Genomic DNA, 20,204 nt, shown 5'->3' with positions numbered 1-20,204 from the left:
CTGAGTTAAGGAACAAGAGACTGACCCTACAAGATACACAAAGTCACCATATTATTCAAGTCAAAAATGGCATAATGCCAAGGATTATTGTATCTTTTTCTCCCTCTTTATAAAGCAGAAAAATGCATTCTGTTTCCTGAAATTACTTTCCCTGACATTTTTTTTTTCAGTCTCTGGTATTGATTGATCTCCATCAGTTTTAGCCTTGAAATGATAAAAAGGGTCAAACATAAACAAAGAGCTGCCTGCACAATATTTAGGTGGAGAACATTCATCAGTTTGAGCAGCTTCAACTAAGAGCAGTAAGAAAGAGTAGTCCCCCCAATATCCAAGTATAGTTCTCAGCTTTAATGAAAAAGAGACAATTAGAACAAAGGCACTTGCTCACTTCAAGTCACAATTCATCAAGCTGTCAAAGACAATAAAATGCTACATACCTAATCTTTCCTGTTAACCATAATGTAGGCAATGCAATTACATTGTTGCAGCAAATTGGCAAGAATTAGAGGAAGAATTAATGTAAAAACCTCCTGAAATTTTCTGTTCCAGTAAATGGTGTCATTCATATTTAAAAATCTGATAAAAAATAATAAGGATTAAGTGAATTAGTAATAAATACTTCTTATTGGGCCCATTTTTTTTCTTAGAAATTCTGGAGATATGTTTTTAAATGTATATATATATATATATAAATGTATATATATATATATACACACACACACACAAAGAAAAAATCAATTAGCACCACAAAAGCTCACTATTAAAATTAATATTTAGTGATAATTTTACGTGACATGAAGAAGTAGTAACAAAAAATCTTCATAATACATGGAAATAAAAGAGGACATATAAATTAAATTCCAAAGTTGTCAAAATGCTTTAAGCATACTTTCTCCATAAATAGTAGATCCAATTGCACACAGAAAATTGTACCTGATAGGAAATTATAAAATTAAATGTAAACAACATTTTCTAAATGACCTCTTAGTTCTTGGAACGATAAGGAATACAGAAAATTAAAACAAGTCCCCTCCTTTAAAGTGCACATATTAATTAAAGATTTATAAAATGCAGGTCCAAGTCTTAAAAAAATTAGGAGTGGTCCTGTCTGACCCAGAGAAATGCCAAATCCTCTGCTGATGTATAGACAAATTTGTGATTTGGACTTAACTTTATTTATGGAAATAAAACACAGGATATTTATTTTCATGTCTGATCTAATCTTTCTTTTTAAGTTTCCATCCTGGAAATTTGTTTTCTAAATTTGACTTTTTGGGTTTCATTTAGTAATTATTCCCTTTGTTCAGTTTTAGCCTCATCACTTGTTTCTCCTTCTTCAAAAGAAGAATCAATGAATGTATAAAGAAGCAAGGATTACAAGACTTCAAGGATCTGGACTCTCTCTCTGACCTATGCTGTCCTCTGGGTCCCATCTGCTTTTGCTGTAGACTCAGCAAACTCAGTGTTCCTTTGCTGTCTCATCCCACCTTGATTCCTTCTGACACTTGGATCTTGCTTACTCTCATTTTAGCTGTAGCCACTGTGTACAATGCCCCACAAGATCAAACATCCTGCCTCATCCCTCTCTACTGAAAGCTCCTTCACCACCCGTATCAGCTGCCTGCATCCTTCCAAAACCATGAAACAGCATCTCTATCTATTCTTTCCACACATGTAAAATCCACCACTAGCTCCCACTTGCTCACTTACTCTCACTTTCTCTTTTCACTCAAACAGAACATCTATTTCAACTCTGATGTAGCCACCCATGTTGACTTTTCATCCTAGAGTTCCAAACCAGAAGTAAAACAATAGTAACCCCCCCCCCCATTTTTTTTTTTGGCAATTGAGAGCAAATTCAGGGCTTTGCCCATGCAAGACAATGCTCTACCACTGAGCTATAACTCCAGCTCTCTCTGATTTTTTCATAAAGGAACATTCTCTTGTTCTCCAGTGTCCTATAATTATATGCTCTGGAGAGAGAGAGAGAGAGAGAGAGAGAGAGAGCAAGCGCTTTCTGATATACTGTTTTCTGTTAGAAAATATGTTCCATATGTTATATTCTTATGCTCCTTCCAGAAGACATAAAGACATAAAAACCACCTACTTTAGCTTTAATTATGGACAGGTTTCAGGGAGAAGAAACATTTTTTATTTAAGTAAATGACATACAGAAGTTTGTCCTAAGTACTGCCCCTATTAACACATAATCTCATTATAAGTATAGCAAAAGAAGAGAATATAATGTTGTGATAGTGTAAATAAGGAAGACCATATTAATTTAGAAGACTGGAGAAAGTTTGCAAAGGAGGGCATTTGGTTAGTATGGGAGGGATAAACAGAATTTCCAAAGCTTGAAATTACACATATTAAAAATCCAAGATTTAGTAATATGTATAACAAATATATTGATTGACAAAACAGAAGCATTCAGGGAGACACAGATATATGCTACCAGGGACATCCCTTCAAGGATGAATTTGCAGCTAAGCTACAGTACATCCAGCAGCTAACCTTCAGCCATCAGTTCCTTCAGGGTCTGCCTCAGTTTCAGAAATCAAACTGTTTCTGAACTCATATTCATGACACAGCAAAGTGAGGATATAAAGTACCAGGAATTCTTGTCTGATATGATGTAATTAATAGCCATTACTTACAACAGAGTTCCCTGCCAAGTTGGCTGGGGTCTTTGTAGGGCCTACAGTGATATTTACCTACTTAGGTGCCCAAATTCTGCCCCCCTCAAATTCTTCCTTTCACACACATGAATCTTTCATATCACTTTGTACCTCAAGCTCCGACTCAATACATGGAGAACCCAGAAATGGACTAGAAGAAATTTGGCCATCAGCTGGGTGGATTTACTCAGCAGTCATCAGCCAACGATGATCCTGCCACTGGATGCAGGTTGAGGATGTTCATCCAACAATACTCCACTAGTGATGAATTGGGAGGATATACCAGGAAAGAGGAGCATAAATTAGCACATGTAAAGTCCAGGCATTGCAACTTAGCAGGGAACTAGCCAGCATAAAGATAAAAGATGGAGTAACTATGGCTCAAAGCCATCAATACTATATTTAGAAAGATGACAAGCAGTAGAAGTAACAGAGAGTCAGAAGCCAAGCATGAGAGACTGAGTCCTCTTTGATTGCCTACAAAGAAGCTCCAATCACCTGCTGTGGCAGGTAGAGAAAGCCAAGAACCAAGTGCAGGATCTGATGGATCAGTGGTTAAATGCCCAATAACAAACAAGTTTAAATGCCCAGCCAAAGCAAGTAAGTTATACCATAGTCAGGGCTCTGATTTTGGAAACCTTGGACTCTGACATGTAAGATGGAGCTGCTATTCAAATAGTAGTAAATGAAAAGATACTCTATGCAGACCCTCCCTAAAGGAAGAAGCTGCTGTAGGGAAGGTGGTCAGCAGACAAGCTCCAGCTGTCCTCCTCTTTGATGTCTGTCTAGACTGTGGAGAAAAGCCAATCTGAGGTCATAACCTTTCCATATCTTATTGCTGAATGAGGAAGGGATATAAAATTTAGACAGGTCAGCCCAATGTAGAACACTTGAATGGGCAAACTTGTTCCAGAGGCACTTGCTAGATTGTGGAAGATTTGCCAAATATGTTCCTTGGTTTCCTCTACCTAGTCAATTTCTTTTTCATTTCTTTAATATATTGATCCCTCATACACATCTTGAATTCTGTACTCCAACCACTTCTTCTAGTCATACGAAACTATAACTCAAGAGTTCAAATAGAAAACTGCAGGGCCAGGATTAACACACAACTGATGGTATTTTGTTGTTGTTGTTGTCTGCTGTTGTCTAGACATTATAGTTAAGGAAGTGCAGTATTGATAGGAGGCATTTGAGGTGGTTATTTACATTACTGGAAGAGTGTTTGTTATCTATAGAAACCATCCAATTCTTTCAAGTGGCAAAACAAAATACTGCATTTTAATAATCTATTTCAATTGTTCTTTGGAATTTTCTCTATCTTTGGTTCAGTCTTAACACAGTGTGCTCATTTTTAGTCTGAAAATTGGCCAAAGTGTGGAATCTCGTGTACCTGAACTAAGGGGGATAAAGTCCTTATTTATAAAACAGATAATGGGGTATGAACTGAGTGAGATATGGTTTGTGCTTAATAAAGCATAGCTATAAGAATAATTATTATTTCATAGTCACATATGCTATAAATATATTATTTGAGACTCAATGAAGAAAGCCATAAAGCTGCAAAATCTCATGAAGGATTGAGCCTAAAAAGAAAAGAACAGGTCTACGGACTTCCAACATAAAAACATCAGGGAAATGAAGAGGAACTGAAAATGAGCAGCCAGTGAAGAGAGAGAGAACCAACAGAGCATGTATGTCACAAGCCAAGTGAACAAAATGCTTTTCAAAAAGAGAATGGTCAATCATGAAAAATCCTCTGAAATGTCAACTAAGATAAGAATTACAATTAGCAATTGGATTTTGCAAGGTGAAGGTCAGTGGTGGCCTTGACAAAGCTTTTATAATGTTTCGGGTTCACTATACAGATTGGAGTAGGTAAGAAAAGATTAATTCATGCAGTATCTATAAACAGCTCTTTTTAGAATTGTTGTTATAAAGAGGATAAAGAAATGAGATAGTTGCTAAGCATAAAATGGGGAAAATGTTTTTTAAAAGCTGGATGAAAAGATCTCATACATGGACTCTATACCCCACTTTCAACCTCAAAATTTAGCATCGCAATTGTATGAAGAACAGCAATGTAAATGCACTGTTTTGCCAGGCTAGGTCAATTTTTTTTTTTCACATAGAGCTTTTACCAAGACTTTAATACATAAATGTCATTTTAAAAGATTCCTCTTTTTCAGTCAAGTACTTTAAATTATGATCCATCCACTCTCTTAAACACCTGCTCACTTGTAATGCTCTTCAAAACAGCTCATTGTTAAACACCTAAGTTAACTTACAATCTCTTAACAGGTTAAAGACTAGCACTTAACTCCTAAAGTATATTAGCTACAAATTGAACATTAAGTAAAAAGCACTCAAGGCTATTTAAGGCTTTAGTGCCTTGTTATAATGGTATGGTATTTGCAATCAGATATGGTTTTCATTAGCTATTATGGAAATAATCCACAGAACAATGTTTCTAATTGGTATTATAAGAAAATGTTTCCCTTTGGTCAGGAGCTAAATTTAAGCAAAGGTTTGGGTTAAGGAAAATAGATCCCTTATACTCTGAGACCATTTATTTTTGTCTCTCTCTCTCTCTAGTTATTTATCTAGAAATAAGCAGGGACCCTGGAATGCAGGTTATATTTAATTAACCCTCCCCATCAGTACCTGTTTGCTTTGGGAGGCAGGTGAACACCTGAGTCTCAACTGTGCCTCCTGTCAGAGTAAATAGACAACTACTCTTGGCTCCTGGAAATAACTGCATTAACACTAACCTTTCTAATTCCCCACCCTGCTGCACAGAGATGAGTTCTAAATGCCCAGGGCTCAAGGTGAAGAGATTGAAACTAAGGTGAAGAGTTATTCCAATTTCCAGTGAATTTGTATTGTTAACAATTTAACTTTTCAAAGGATTTTGGAGTAAAGCAATCAGCCCTCTGCTGGATTTGGGCAGGACACAAGACTGAGATTGCTGAATCAATATGTGGAAACCTGACTGACAACTTAGGTAATTTGATGCAGGATTTGGGACAACAACTGGAGATAAATTACTTAACACAGTTGGGAACCAAAATTGTGTTCAGAAAGAGAGACGTATTTTCCTGAGAGGAGTGAGGAGAATCGTACTGACAGGGAAGTGATAAGCACAAACAAAACTCTTACAAACATTATTCTATATGCAACTATATAAGTTCCAATAAATATCTTTGAATTGTCTTTGTAGGAGGTGGGGAAGTATTGTGAAATATATGTAAATCAACAATGATATGAACATCTCTTGTTGAAAGTATGTAACTACAGAACAGTTGGGTCTGAAGTATAGGAAAATACTTATTTCATGGAGAGAAAAATGCAGTATATAAAAGTTTTATTTTTGACTCTGAATCATGAAGCAATCCTTTTAGAATTCAATTTGACTTGTTCACTTGTAGTTTTAACAAACTTGTATTTGTATACTAAGGGAAAGTTTTCCCTGAATCCACCAGCTCAATGACATTGCTGGCTAAACTAACACCCCCCTATAATGTAATACATTCAATATCTGCAAAACAGAAGAGGAATAGATCTGGTCATCTTGCCAACCCTAAAATGAGAGCTGAAGAAGAGGGGAGGGAACATACAGAAAAGGTCAAGTTCAGTTACTTACCATGGTCACTATCACTACCAATTCAAAAATGTTCCCATTTTCACATGTGTGAGCAAACAAAAGCTCCTCTGCATTGCCTTAGTGAAGACTTGAAAGAGAGAAATGTAAGTGCCTTCCAAGGTATCCCAGTAATTTGTTTCATTTTTTAAAGTTTAATTTCCCCTTTCTAATTGAATCCTGTATTCTTTAGGGGAATGACCTTCTGCAGTATGGCCTGCTTCTGTGATATTTGAGGGGCAACATGTGAATCTCTTAGTCAGATACTTCTAGAATAAAAGGAAAAAGAGACTAAAAATTATTGGAAATCATCCATTTGAGTTAGCTTTTGCATTGTTGAAGCTCAAAATACCCAACAAGAACAATTTGGAGGAGGAAAAATTGGGATTGGGGGGCATGGTTTCAAAGGTCTCAGTCCACAGACATTCTGTCCATTGCTCTGGGCCCAAGATGAGGCAGCACATCATGGGAGAAGGGTGCAGTAGAGGGAAGATGCTCCCCTTATGGAAACAAAAAGCACAGAGTGAGAAAGGGGAAGAAGTAGAGGTCAGAAGAAGAACAACCCTTTCAAGGTATGCCCTGTGACCCACCTCCTCAGCCATAACCCAGTTGCCTGCAGTTACCACCTACTCCATTCAAACGAGGATGAAGTGAATAGGTTGTATTTCTGACAATTTAGTTATTTCACCTTTGAATATTCCTGAATAAACACTGGAGATATGGGGGTACACCAAACCATAATTCCATCCCTTTCTGACAGCTATAACCTACCAGATTGCTACATTTCAAGATTCTTTAAATAATTATTTCTTTCTAGTTTCTGAGACTACCTGAAATGCTTGTTTCCAATAACTGTATTTATGCACAATATCCCATCAATTCCATAATCCTCTACTATTTTCCCAATAAATTCCTTTCACACTTTTTCTTTTCTTTTTCGTTGCTATGTAGTATTAGTGATTGAACCCAGAGCCTCATGCATGCTAGTCAAGCATTCTGAGTTACACCTCCATGCTCCCTTTCACTAAATTTAACCAGAGTTGTTTTCTACTATTTGCCAAGATCCCCAAACTGATATGCAGGATCATAATTGACTTGTCCCAAATATGACGATTCTATCACAGTCCTCTATGAACATATTATTGCGATTTTTGCAACACTTGTGTTGATTTTTTTTTACCACGATTAATGTGTTTCGTAATTTGTGCATATAGTTTCAGTTCCAAAACTGATCCTTTTCTTGGTGTCCTATCTTGGTAAATCTGCAAAGATAGGAAATACCTAGAAATTATTCTAATACTCTCTCTCCTTCACTGTCCTTATCTAATACTCAATACATTTTAATTAATGTAACTTCTAAATATCTCTCAGGTCAATATACAGGACTCTTATCTCTACTACCACTTCTGTGAATGATGGTCATTTCACTTTTGAGAAATAATAAGAGATGTATAACTGGTATGCTCATAATTACTTGTGTCCAATCTACTCTTCATATGTGGTCAACAGAACAATATGAATGAAAGAATAATTTAAACATCTCACATCCTCCTTTAAACACTTCAGCAACTTCCAGAGTTCTTAGGACACTGTCCAAAATCCTTAAGAACCCTTCCAGACAAGTATTTTGAAATCCTTTCCTCAGCTTATTACCTTATATTGTCTTTCACCTGCAGAGCAGAGCCTTCAGGAATTTTCCTCACAGGACCCTGTACCTACCTCTACAAATTCTATCTTGTAGTCTCTTCCATACTTTCTCTAGTTAAATATTGAGAATTTTTCAAATAGTAGCTAAATATCTTGTCCCCAGAAAATATTTCTGACTTTTTGCCAACTTGATCAAATTCCCTAATATTCTTTCTTTGGAACCATAACACTTTTTTTTTTTACATCAGTTACCTCCAGTTATATTTTTATATATATTTGTTAACCTAAAAGGCAAGTTGAGGAACACCAAATATGAGATCAAAGAATTTATACAAGCCAAAGTGAGGATGGCTTTCCAGTAAAAAGCATATTCTAGTTGTCCAATAGAAGTGTTCAAATGATGTCCCAGGAGTCTGGTTTCAGAGAGGAAGAACAAGAACAGGATTAGAGCAAAAGCACTGTTACATTTTCATTGTCAATAACAACAGCACAAGATGTTAAGATATAGATAATGAGGAACAAGTCATTTTCCAAGTTATTCATTACTCCAGGGGAATCAGCATGTCTACAAGTAGTTATGTTGTGGTGGTTAGAGGTTAAAATTAACCAGATCATGAGTTCTTGGAATCCAGGAGGTTGTGACTGCTGTCCTACAAGACATGTTTGCCAGAACTGATAGAAATCTGTGGAACTCCTTTATTTATGTCTTCATGTTACAGGATTATGTGATCAATTATAACTCCTTCTTATCTCACAATAATAGAGTCTGAGGTACATGAGAGTAAGTACCAAATTATTTGTTTTCAGCATTATTTCTCTAAAACTGAGGGTAGTGTCTGACATATATTAGACACCTAGTTAAAAAAATGAATAAGATCAGTCTTCTTTGAGAAAATAAGAATTGATTGAGAATAAAACTATAATATCTAATGTAGATAATCAAAAATATTTGTTAGTATGTCTTCTGGCTGGATTTAATAAAAGAATTTTTTACTATAACCACTAATGAAGGTTCTAAACATTGTCATCATAAGTCAATATCATATACACATTTTCACAAACATCTGATGTTTTACAACTCTTTAAGTTACTGTCAGATTCTTTTTATTTTATCAGATTTAGCAAGCCAGGTATAGTAGTCAATAATATTTCATAAACATTGCTTGATATCCTTTTTTTGTTTTGTCAGAGACCATTTTAGAAAATCTGAAATAATCAACTTTTCCAACAAAACAAATTTTCCATTAATATACTCTTTTAAATGCATTAATAAATTCTGAAGCTATTTAAGCAAAATGATGAATTAAATATTAGTCCTACCCAAAGTAACTGACATACATGTGTCTTTGGTTTTCTAGTGGCAATCCAGAAGTATAGATGCAGAGTATGATCCTACCACATCTCTGATCCTCCCAAGAACCTGGGTGTGATGAGCCTCACTTAATCTGCTCTCATTTTTTTAAGGTTTGCCCTGGTCTTCAGATGCTAACTAGTGTTGGCAATTGTTTCTGATAGAAGATTAACCATTTTTCCACATAACTAATACTGACTCAACCTATGTAATGGCTGACTTTTGTTCTCTGGTGGCATTAGTCCCCACCCAACTTCAGAAATATTAAAAAACAAAATAAAAAATGCTTAAGTAAACCTTATCATATGCATACAATGCATAAGTCAGGATATATATATATATATATATATATATATATATATTACCTTTTTTTACATAGTAGGCACTTATTAAGTGTATATGTCTTAAGTCATGATAAAAGTATATCATGACTTCCATTCTCATAAATTCAAACTGGCTATTTTCCAACACTTTGATGAAACAGTATGCCAATCTATGTCCCTCCTTTTTTATCACAACCTCAATAATATAATGTGCTATGGATATCAATTTTATAAAGCTAAACACATTTTTTGGTTCAATAGTCATTTCAGCTGATCTAATCAAAGCTTACACTGATAGCCTCCAACTTGTCATAACTGCATTCATGGTTACCTTCCTAGAGTGGCATAGTGTAAGAATAAACCATGGAGATGTTCTTAGAAAGGATATCTAGTAGGCATTCAGTCAAATGGAATACTTGACTATGCTGCTATGTAGGAAACCTGTACACATGTATGTAACTGTTTAAGAACAAATGTCCTGCTATATAGGAAGTGTGTGAGCTTTATTGTTCAGTCTCTACATTGCAAATAAGGGAAGATAACCAATTAATAGCTTAAGTTTTAATTTTGCTTTGATCAGCAAGAAGTATGTATGGGATTATCTCTCAAGTATAAATCAAAAAAGTCCTTCTTCCCTAAGACCTTACCAGTGCTGAACAGGACCCAGTAGGAATGTACTACAAAACTACTTTTATAGTCTCTAAGTTTATATAATTCATTGTCAATCAAGATTAAGCCATGGCAATGCTGCTACTCTGTGGTATATCTCAATAGGCATTGATAAGGAATGTGGAGTTAGGGGTTCTATCCATATCACACAGACAGGGAACAATCTCCCCCAGAAAAGGGTAAATCTGGCAGCCTCGAGCTGTCCCATGGTGTGAACCACAAAAGCTATGATTTCCCGGTCCCATATTTATCTCAGGTCCTTGTTACCCTAGATAAGGGAGGTTGATAATTAAATTGTTCAATAGGAATATTCACACTTGCAAATCAGAAAAAAAAAAAAAAACAGAAGCTTTTCTTTTCACAGATATACACATTCTTTTTCTCAAGGTACAAGTTATTTGCCTCAGTAATTAGAATATTTTATGGGGCTATGGTTTTACTTTAGAAATTTTACTCCCTTGTGATATTTGCACCCCCAAAAAGAAGGAAAATCAATGAAAAGAAGTTGGAAAATACAGAGATCGTTTATTTTCTCTTGAAAATATGTTATCCCCAGACTAAATTATGCCCAGATTTATGAATTCTGAAAGCCAGTGGTGTTCCTTTTTTACTTATTTCGGCTTAAATTGGGTTTTAAAGTCTATGCATAACTGATCTATCAGGTAAAACAAAGAGAAACATGTCCTCCTTAACTACCAACTGCTTGGTATGTGGTGTTACAAAATTCTTATCTCCAACTCCAAAATCACAGGCATCCTCTCTGAGGAAAGACAAGATGAGAAGATCTTTTGACACTCCACTTTGATTATTTTGAAAGACTTGGGCCTACTTCTAGCAAAGATATGAAGAAATAGTTGTTATTAGCTCTAAGGTTATGCCTGAACCAACCCAGTACATTTTTTCGTGACCTCTACTTTAAAGCTCCCTGCTAGGACAGAGCCAAAGCCCTAAGATTCTGGTGAAGAGGGCATACACCATTGGAAAAGATGAGAAAAAAGAAAGGCATCCTAGGCAGGAAGCAATAGAGAAAAAGGAAGAAATAGCAGAGAGGAAAATGGTTTCAATGTGCCCATTTTCTCTAGTGACCCCCTGAAGGGCAACAGTGTAGAAAGGAAAGAATGTTTTGTATCATCTACCAGTCTCCATGTACATTCTTTTTTTTATAAAAAAATAAGATTGTTTTTCTTCTGCTAACAGATTGTTCCGGCAAAGCCTTTTAAATTGTGCAAGACACAGCAAAGCGGTTAGAAAACGAACAGTCCCAGAACACGTTTAAATGTGTCTTCTCTACTCTTTCAGCCTTGAATCCCATTTTGGTTCCCTTTGGTGGGGGCCTTTGCCTTTTTTATAATAAATCAATATTACATCTAAAAGCTATATATATAATTCTTTCTAGTAAAGGCTTAAAGAGGAAAGAAAAAATATCTGTTGCATTTTTGTTTTTGTTTTTTACATTCTCCAGTTGTCCATCATAAAATCTGCACTAGAATCAACACTTAATCTGGTGTATGAAGTCCCACTTTTCTGTTTTGGGAGAATTTCTTCTTGCTCATTAGCTTATATAACTTCCTCTCCACCCCTCCTTGCCCTGCAGAATTTCTGGGCATTGGAATTATTCTGAGAAGTGATAATAAGAAATATCAATTATTGTTGATTTGAACTACAAAAATATTCCTTTATTTTTGGTTTGAACTACAATAATTATTTATGATTAACATAACCAGACATAAATATTATATTAGTAGCTCAACATTTTGCAAACAGATTCTAAAACAGCTTCTTCCCAAGGAGAGTAGAAATTTCAATGATTTTTTAATATAGATATTACCAATTCATAAAAACCTAGAGTAGAAAGAGAGGAAATGGAGCTTTACTATCTGCCCTATGTCTAGAGGGCAGTTCTCTTTTCCCCACTTGCCAAGAAGAGAACTGAACTGAAAAAAAAAAAAAGTGCTTACCCAAAGCTGCTGTGAGTATGTAAATGTTTCTGGAATTTTTCCAAAGATTTTAACCAAATATTCAAACCATAACAAATATTCCCCATGGCACCACTGAAGCATGCTGCAGTTACACATTATAAATGGAAGCCAAATCACACACTTATGTAAAATGACTGGTATAGCAGAAAAACAAGTTATGTATTTAATAAGCAATCTCAGGGTTCTAATGTAGTGAAACCCACTTGTAATTTCTTTCATAGTTTTTTTTCCCCTGCACACACTGTTCATTTTTAAAGCTCTCTACAAGGATTTTATAGAAATCAACTTAGCCTATATACCATCACTCCAATTTTCTTTGCCCATTCCTTTGAAAAACTGTACTCCCATTCACGAATATTTGTCATATCTAAATGCATGAAATGTGGTTGTACGGTATTCCTGAAAGCATAGCTTTTACTTTTGAAATATGTATGTTAAAGAAAAAAGCCTTCAATATGTGTTTATATTCCATACATACAGGCTTTCTATCTTTTCCAACCTGTGGGATACATTTACAAACAAAAGCCATTCATCTGCATTTTGTCTACCAAAAGAAGGCTAGTCCATGATTCTTATTGTCTTAATGTCTTAATGAAGCAGCCAAATGGGTGTTTTCACCAATTAAACATAAGCTTGTCAATAAAAATTTGAACACTGTATATGACATTTAATTTCAAAACAGCCTACCCTGAAATCTCATCAGCAAATAAAAACTGTCCATTCAAAGACAAATCTATCTATTGTTGTTTTCAGCAAATTCTTTAATAGGTCGGTTTCCTCTGTAGCACAATACTTTATGGATTCCTATGACATTTCACTTTCTTCAGATAATTATCTATCTCCATTTGAGCTATTTGTAAATGTGTTTTCATGCACCTAACACCTCAGAATATGTTGCATTGTTTAACAGGCATCGAACCTGCGGCACTCTATCAAACAGGGGAAAATATTACATTGATAATTAATTTCCACATAAGATAATGTTGTAAGAAACTTTTCTCTAATCAACTTTGGTAGAAAAGCAAAGGCAGTATTTTGCCAGCGTGTGCATATTGGCTTAGGTTTTCAGTACATTTTAGATTTATTTTTAACCTTGGCTTTCTGTTTGAGCCAAAAAAGATCATCTTCTTCCTGAGGATTTTTCTCCTCTTTTGCTGATTAGCTATAGAATGAGGAGAAGCACCTGATGGGCCACATTAAGAAGGATGCTAAGCGGTTTACAAGTCTCAGTAATTAATGACTATTTTTATCACAAAGAATATAGACTGGCTTCTTCCATCTATCTGAAACTCAATGTAAGCCCCTATAAGCCTCAATGCAGCATAATTGGTGCAATAGAGCTGAAAATGAGATGGAGGATATAATGCAGCTTCGGTAATCCTGCCTTTAGCTAAAATGGAACAGTAGAAGCCCTTGGCAGCCTTCAATGTGGTTACCAAGAAGATTTAAAGTCAGCCAGCTGTCTGCTGTTCCTTCTGAAGCCCACATCACTATTTATACCCTTAAATAGAGTTCAAATGTTTTAAATAAGTATATTTATGAGAATGATTTACTGTGGTAAACAATTTGCTTCTCAGCCTTTTGGCTCTAATTGGATGTTTTGTCCAATTAAGAGCAATCATGGACTGTGTACTCGTATCAGTTTTTATTCTGACCATCCTGTGCTTATAATGCGCACTCAAACCTCTTGGGATAACAAATGGGTTTTGCTCTCTCAGTGTTGTTATTAAAAAAGCCCACTCTCTTGTAAATCATAATATGCTAATAATAGGTCTGGGGACTCAATTGGGGAAATGAAAGAAAGCTTCACATTCATGAAGGCATTGGAAGGGAGACCTCATAAGTGCTGGGGAATGTGTTTGTTTTAGATTTGTGACCATCCCCTTGATAGCCTGGGTAGCATTGCAATGTCTAAACCAAATAAGCTCCTGGTAGGTTTATACAATATGGCTGAAAAGAGCACTCAAATCAGAAAGCAAACAGAGTGGGGCTGGGAATACCTTCTAGGAGATTCTGAGAAAAGTCACGTTATTCAATTATTTCAGCAACCTGTTTAAATAGCACGTGAGCATTATATTCATGTTCTTTCTCCCAGTGCTGGCACCACCCTCCATAAAAATAAGACTGTTTTTTTTTTGTTTGTTTTTGTTTTTTTTTTAAGAAGGCTATGGTTGGAGACCTGCCAGCAGCATGTTCCATAAGCATTATATAATAGTGCATGCTATCTCTGTGTGGATATCAAAGTCAGAAAGTTTCCCTAAAAAACATCTCTTGAGTATATATACCAGGTATTCAGACATCAAAAGTTTCATTGAAGAAACCAAGTGGAATCAGATTAATCAAGGGGATGGTTAAATTTACCATAATAATAGTTAAATCCAATGAGATAAAGAAAGCGATTTTACATCAAATTTTAAGAGTTATTACTTACAAATGATGAAATTCTATGCTAGAATGGAAGCTCCAAATAACACATATTTCATTACCCCCATTACACAGGAAAAGAGGGTTTCAACATAACTTATAATTCTCTGATAGATGTGGTCTATCCAGTTCACAGATGCATATGTCCCAAGTAGGGGAAATAAATTCATAATGATTCTCAGTTGAAGTCCAAGAACAACTTCAATTGTTGAATGAAAAAAGGAAATACAACAAAAGTAAAATCTTAATTCTCTCAGTTGTAAATAAGACAGTCATCATAACAGAACAGATTAAGTATTATCTGTTATTTTCCTTTAGCTAAAATCTAAAGACTTTGCTAATTGGAGGAGTTTTCTGTAATATAGATTTGGGCATAGAAAAATTCATTGTCTATAAACTGAAAGATGAATAATATTAAGATTCAGAGTTATAGCATATAGGAAATAGGACCCAGATGATATAGCATAGGAAAGTGGTTGGACTCTGTTTCTAGATTTCCTGAAATCAATTCCTAATTCCTCCAATTACTAGCTGTGTGAACTTGGGCAAGTTCTTTATTTTATCAGTAAAATGGGGATAATATTGCAAACTACCCTAATACACCATTGAGATGTCTAAATGAATTAATGTATAGAAATATTTGAAATAGTACTAGTATACAGAATAGTTGAATAAGCATTGTCTACTGCTATTTTTATGACAACCATATTTTAGATAATATCTTTCAGTATGCAGATATATGTACATATATATATATATATATATATATATATATATATATTGCAAGGTACAACATGTGTATCATTTGATAACCAACTAACAAATTTGTCAGATGGTAAGATTCAATATTATTTGATAAATAAGAAAAATGAAGCCCAATCACATAATAACTTTCTCAAGATCACACACTCAAGAAATGGAGAGAACAGAACTGGGATCCTATGAGTCTAACAACGTATACTTCAGAGTGCTTTCATTTAAACAGGTTTTCTAAGAGTATTGATAATTTTGGTTAGAGTGATTCTAGTGAAAAATGACAAATGAATGTATAGGTAGTTAGGACAGGAAGATACAACCCGGGACATGAATAAGATAAAATGGAGGTAGAACATAGGAAGGGTTAGAACAACATGGGAAGCTGGCTTAATGTTCCATTATGTATAGAAGGTATGCCTGCTCAGGTACTTGATTAAAACTATTCTATATCAGATGAAGCACTTCCATGAAATAGATGTAGACAACTGCTTCTGGTGAATAACATATGTCATATTTTTGCATTTAGTTATTTCCTTCCCCACAGTTCTATGTCATCTTTCAAGCAGGTTTCTGAAAAATTACAAGTTCCTCAATCTCTTGCCAAGTGGGGAATACAATTCTGTGACTGGCTTGACAGTGTACTTCAAAAACACCTGGATTCCTTTTAAGAAGATTTTCAATATTATAAAGGATATGGATAGTATAGCTGCCATCTTCATAATTGTTTAGTTTCATGAACTATCCATACTGACAAAAAGATATTCGGTTCTCTGCATAAGAATGTTGACAACATGGAACACTGTGCCGTATGTTTGATTTATTGGTTCTTCCAAGTAATTATTTCTATCAAGCACTGTCTATGCCAGAATTACCTTCTTTACTTATTCATATTATCCAATGTTACACAGAATGTTTTGAACATATCAATGTAGGTTTGTTTGTTTCCAGTTTGGTACCCCTGCATCTGATGTAAAATGATTTCCTCACTGGATAACCTTGGCTACATCTGACTTGGAACAATTCTCCACATTTTCTATAGGATTATCATAGTATTACATGGTTCTGTTGCTACAATACTATTGCATTAAAATAATAATGCACCTGGATAGGATTTCAGGTTATAAGTTATTTTAAGGCAAGAAAATAAAATCATTTTCTCAACCACTCTGGAATTTAATATTCTCATGAATTTGCTATTATTTATATTTAGAATACCTATAGGCCTTTTCAATTTCACAGTTTTATAAGAAACTTTTGACTTTTATGACTTAAAAGTCACAGAATTAGAAACAATAGATAGGTGTTAACAAGCAAATATCTACTCAAGAATATAGAATTTTAAAACACCTAACAAAAATTACTGGGCTCCTTGATTGGCATAAATATACATTTGTTTTATAAGATCAGGAGTTATCTGTCCATTGAAATATTTAGAAAAATTAATATATCTATTTACACTATTATTTTCATGAAGATTCCTAACTCAGATAAGAGGTTAGACAGAGAACCATCTAAGATTTCATGATCTAAACTAACTCACAGTAGATCTCTCTCAGAAATGAGCTGAGATGTTTCAGAAGAAGAAATCATAATTTTCAATTTATTTTCCATTTGATAGCAGGAAATGAAGTTATTGGATAATCATTGTGTGAAGGTAACTAGACTCTGGAAAGCTATGGAATTGACTTTGAATGCTAGCTCTGATATTTATTAGTTGTGTGACATTTTTATTGATAAAATTGGATTAATAATATCTATTAAATAGACTTAATAGTAAGAATTGAGGGAAATATACACATGTCTATAGATATATATGTGTGTGGTGTGTGATTATACACTTATTTTATATATACACCTATGTGTATGTTGTGTGTGTGTGTGTGTGTAATCAGTAGAAATAAAATTTTTATACAGAGACATTAGTGAGATTGTTTAGTTGTTGTTGTTGTTGTTTTGTTTTGTTTTTGGTACCAGAGATTGAACCCTGAGGTCAATTCAAATACTGAGCCACATTCCCAGCCTTCTTTTATATTTTATTTAGAGACAGTTTCTCACTGAGTTGCTTACAGCCTCACTAATTTACTGAGACTGGCTTTGAACTCATGATCCTCCTGCCTCAGCCTCCTGAGTCACTAGGATTACAGGAGTGTGCCATGGCGCCCAGCAATGAGAAGATTTTTAAGTTGTGAAATATAATTTTTTGACACCTGTGTATAGAAATTACTCATTATTATAATGATTTAATCATTTTCACCAGATCAATATATTCATCTCTGTTTCAGTTATTACTCATTGATTTCTTAATATTCCTTTCTTTGTTTACAGCATCCAATTCAATTTTCTTGACATTCTCTAAAAATTACTTTAAAATTAATCAATCAATGGGCTTTTATTGTTTGGTGGCTTTACCTTTTGGGGAGGTTGTAAATTCAGTGATCTTTGTGTTTGATGATAGGTCTGAAGGAAATGATAGAGGAAGGAAAATTGAAGTATTGACTAGAAGGAATCTTTCAGGGTTGAGGACAGAAAGAAAGGTCCGCATATAAAAAATGAAGATGGTAAAGATATGCAAGGAGAAAATCAGCACTAAGATTACAAACACTAAACGGAAAATTAAGAAAACTGGGAATCCAACAAAAAAATAACAAAAGGGACTTATTAAGGTTTGGATGTGAGGTGTCCCCCAACAGCTCAGGCCTGAGACAATGCAAGAAAGTTTAGAGGTGAGATGATTGGGTATAAAAGTTTTAACCTAATCAGTGCATTAATCCCCTTATGAGGATTAACTGGGCACGAACTCTATGGGGATAAAGTGTGGTTAGGGGATGTAGTTCACTGGAAGTCTATTTTGTCCTTGGTGAGAGGAGAACTCTTTCTCTGCTTGCTGATGGTCACCTTCTGAGCTGCTTCCCTCTACCACACTTTTCTGCTATTATGTTCTGCCTCACCTTGGCCAGGAGCAACGAAGCCAGCCATCTATGGACTGGGACCTCTGAAGCTGTGTGCCCCAAAATAAACTTTTCCTCCTCTAAAATTGTTCTTCTTCTATCTCTAAGTCACAGTAGCAAAAATGTTGATTAAAGCGGTACTTATTCAACAGCTGGTTTAGGGTGGAGTCATGTCCTTTTGAAACAGTGATTTTAAGTCCATTCCTTTTTATGTGTTTGAATCACAGAATTCTGTGTGGAAGGTAGCATAAAGCTATCTGGTCAATCCTGAGTCAGGGTCCAATCCTCTCTAGGGTGTGATACGCACAAGCCTCACAGACAGTGGACTGAAAAGACATTACCATGGGTCCTAGGTCCTAAACCACTTCAGGAGTTACTTGTTTGGACAAAAGCTACTTAAATCTTAATTTTACAAATTACCATTGGATAGCAGTGATTTTTTTTTACTAAGGCAGTGAGCAATGAAAACCTATTACATTTATAATTTTTCGTTGATTTTATTGTCATTGAAAAGAAGGGAGAAAATCAATGTCTCTCACCAGCAGATTACATTGTATCTTCCACTTGAAGGCAGTAAATTCTGTTCAATTAGGATAGAAACTCAGATTCATGTCTTTTAAAAATATACTCCAAGATTAATTCCCTCAGAGTTGAAGTTACCAATGTTAATGAAAGAAATAAGTTCTTTTCTCTGATCCCTCGTTTTACTAGTTCACTTCAGTACTTACCTAGCAGTACCCATTCATGTGTTTCATGCCGCTTGTCTTCCTGTGCTTCCCCCCTCTGGTACCTGAAGACTGCAAATTTGGAAATCAAAATAAAATAAGAAAATCATCCCAGCCTGCCGCAGTCCGGCTGCAGCAAACTAACCGGGGGGTGACGAACAACTTGTGTAGATTGATACAGCAGGAGAGGGAGCCCTTTATTGTAGGACAACAGAGGTATTTATACATTCCACACAGCTTATCTAATTAGCATGAACTAGATACATCAGTCAACCAATAAGGAATCTCCACACTTAATGGCTTGCTGGTGTTACTTCACAAACCACTCCCTCTGGCATTTTGCCAGGCGCCATCCAGACTTGTTTACAGAATCTAACACCAGCCTTTCCTATGCTCTTCCCACTAAAGATTTTCTAGCTCTGCTTACTAATTTTCTTCCTCTTCTCCAATGCAGATCACTCTGCAAGTCCAAGAAGATTATGGGAAAGGTAGAAGGAAGAAAACACTAGAGTCTAGAAGATTGGAGAAGGAATTTTTTTTTCAGAAAATTTGGTGAAGGTTAAGGTTTGAAGCTGGTTTTATTGCAGGTAAATAGATACTTGTATCTACTTGTACATTTTAAGACATGTGATTAACTTTCTGTATCTCTCTTTCATTATTTTTCCTTTTTTTTATTTTTAATCTCCAAGCCATTATTTTTCACATGTATCTTTTTATTGTATAAATTATAGGTGTACAACATGATGTTTTGATATATGTATATAGTGAAATTAGTACCAGGGATAAACAATTTAATGTAGCCACCATTTATCATAGCTACATTTTTTATGTGGTAAGAGCACCTAAATCTTAGAAATTTCAGCATACAATATTATTTGCTAAGCCTTCATATTGTGCTTTAGGTCTCCATATTTATTCATCCTATATAATTACAAATTTGTACCTTTTGACCCACATCTCTATTTTCCACCTCACACTACCTTTAATTACCACCAATCTAGTATATGTTTTTATGTATTCAACATTTTAATTCTTTTTTTTAGAAGAGATCCTATAGTATTTTT

General features: G+C 35.0%; 1 long non-coding RNA gene across 1 annotated transcript in view; it reads right to left on the bottom strand.

The window, feature by feature from the left end:
* LOC125616863 overlaps positions 1 to 19,294 on the bottom strand; it is a 138,779-nt gene extending 119,485 nt beyond the window's left edge. The window contains exon 1 of the long non-coding RNA XR_007347647.1: positions 19,144 to 19,294. This is a non-coding gene — a long non-coding RNA (uncharacterized LOC125616863). The remainder of the gene's footprint in view (positions 1 to 19,143) is intronic.
* Between the last annotated feature and the right edge of the window lie 910 nt (positions 19,295 to 20,204).

Source organism: Marmota marmota, unplaced genomic scaffold (assembly GCF_001458135.2).
Source record: "Marmota marmota marmota unplaced genomic scaffold, marMar, whole genome shotgun sequence".
NCBI lineage: Eukaryota > Metazoa > Chordata > Mammalia > Rodentia > Sciuridae > Marmota > Marmota marmota.
This window is presented reverse-complemented; position numbering and strand designations above follow the sequence as displayed.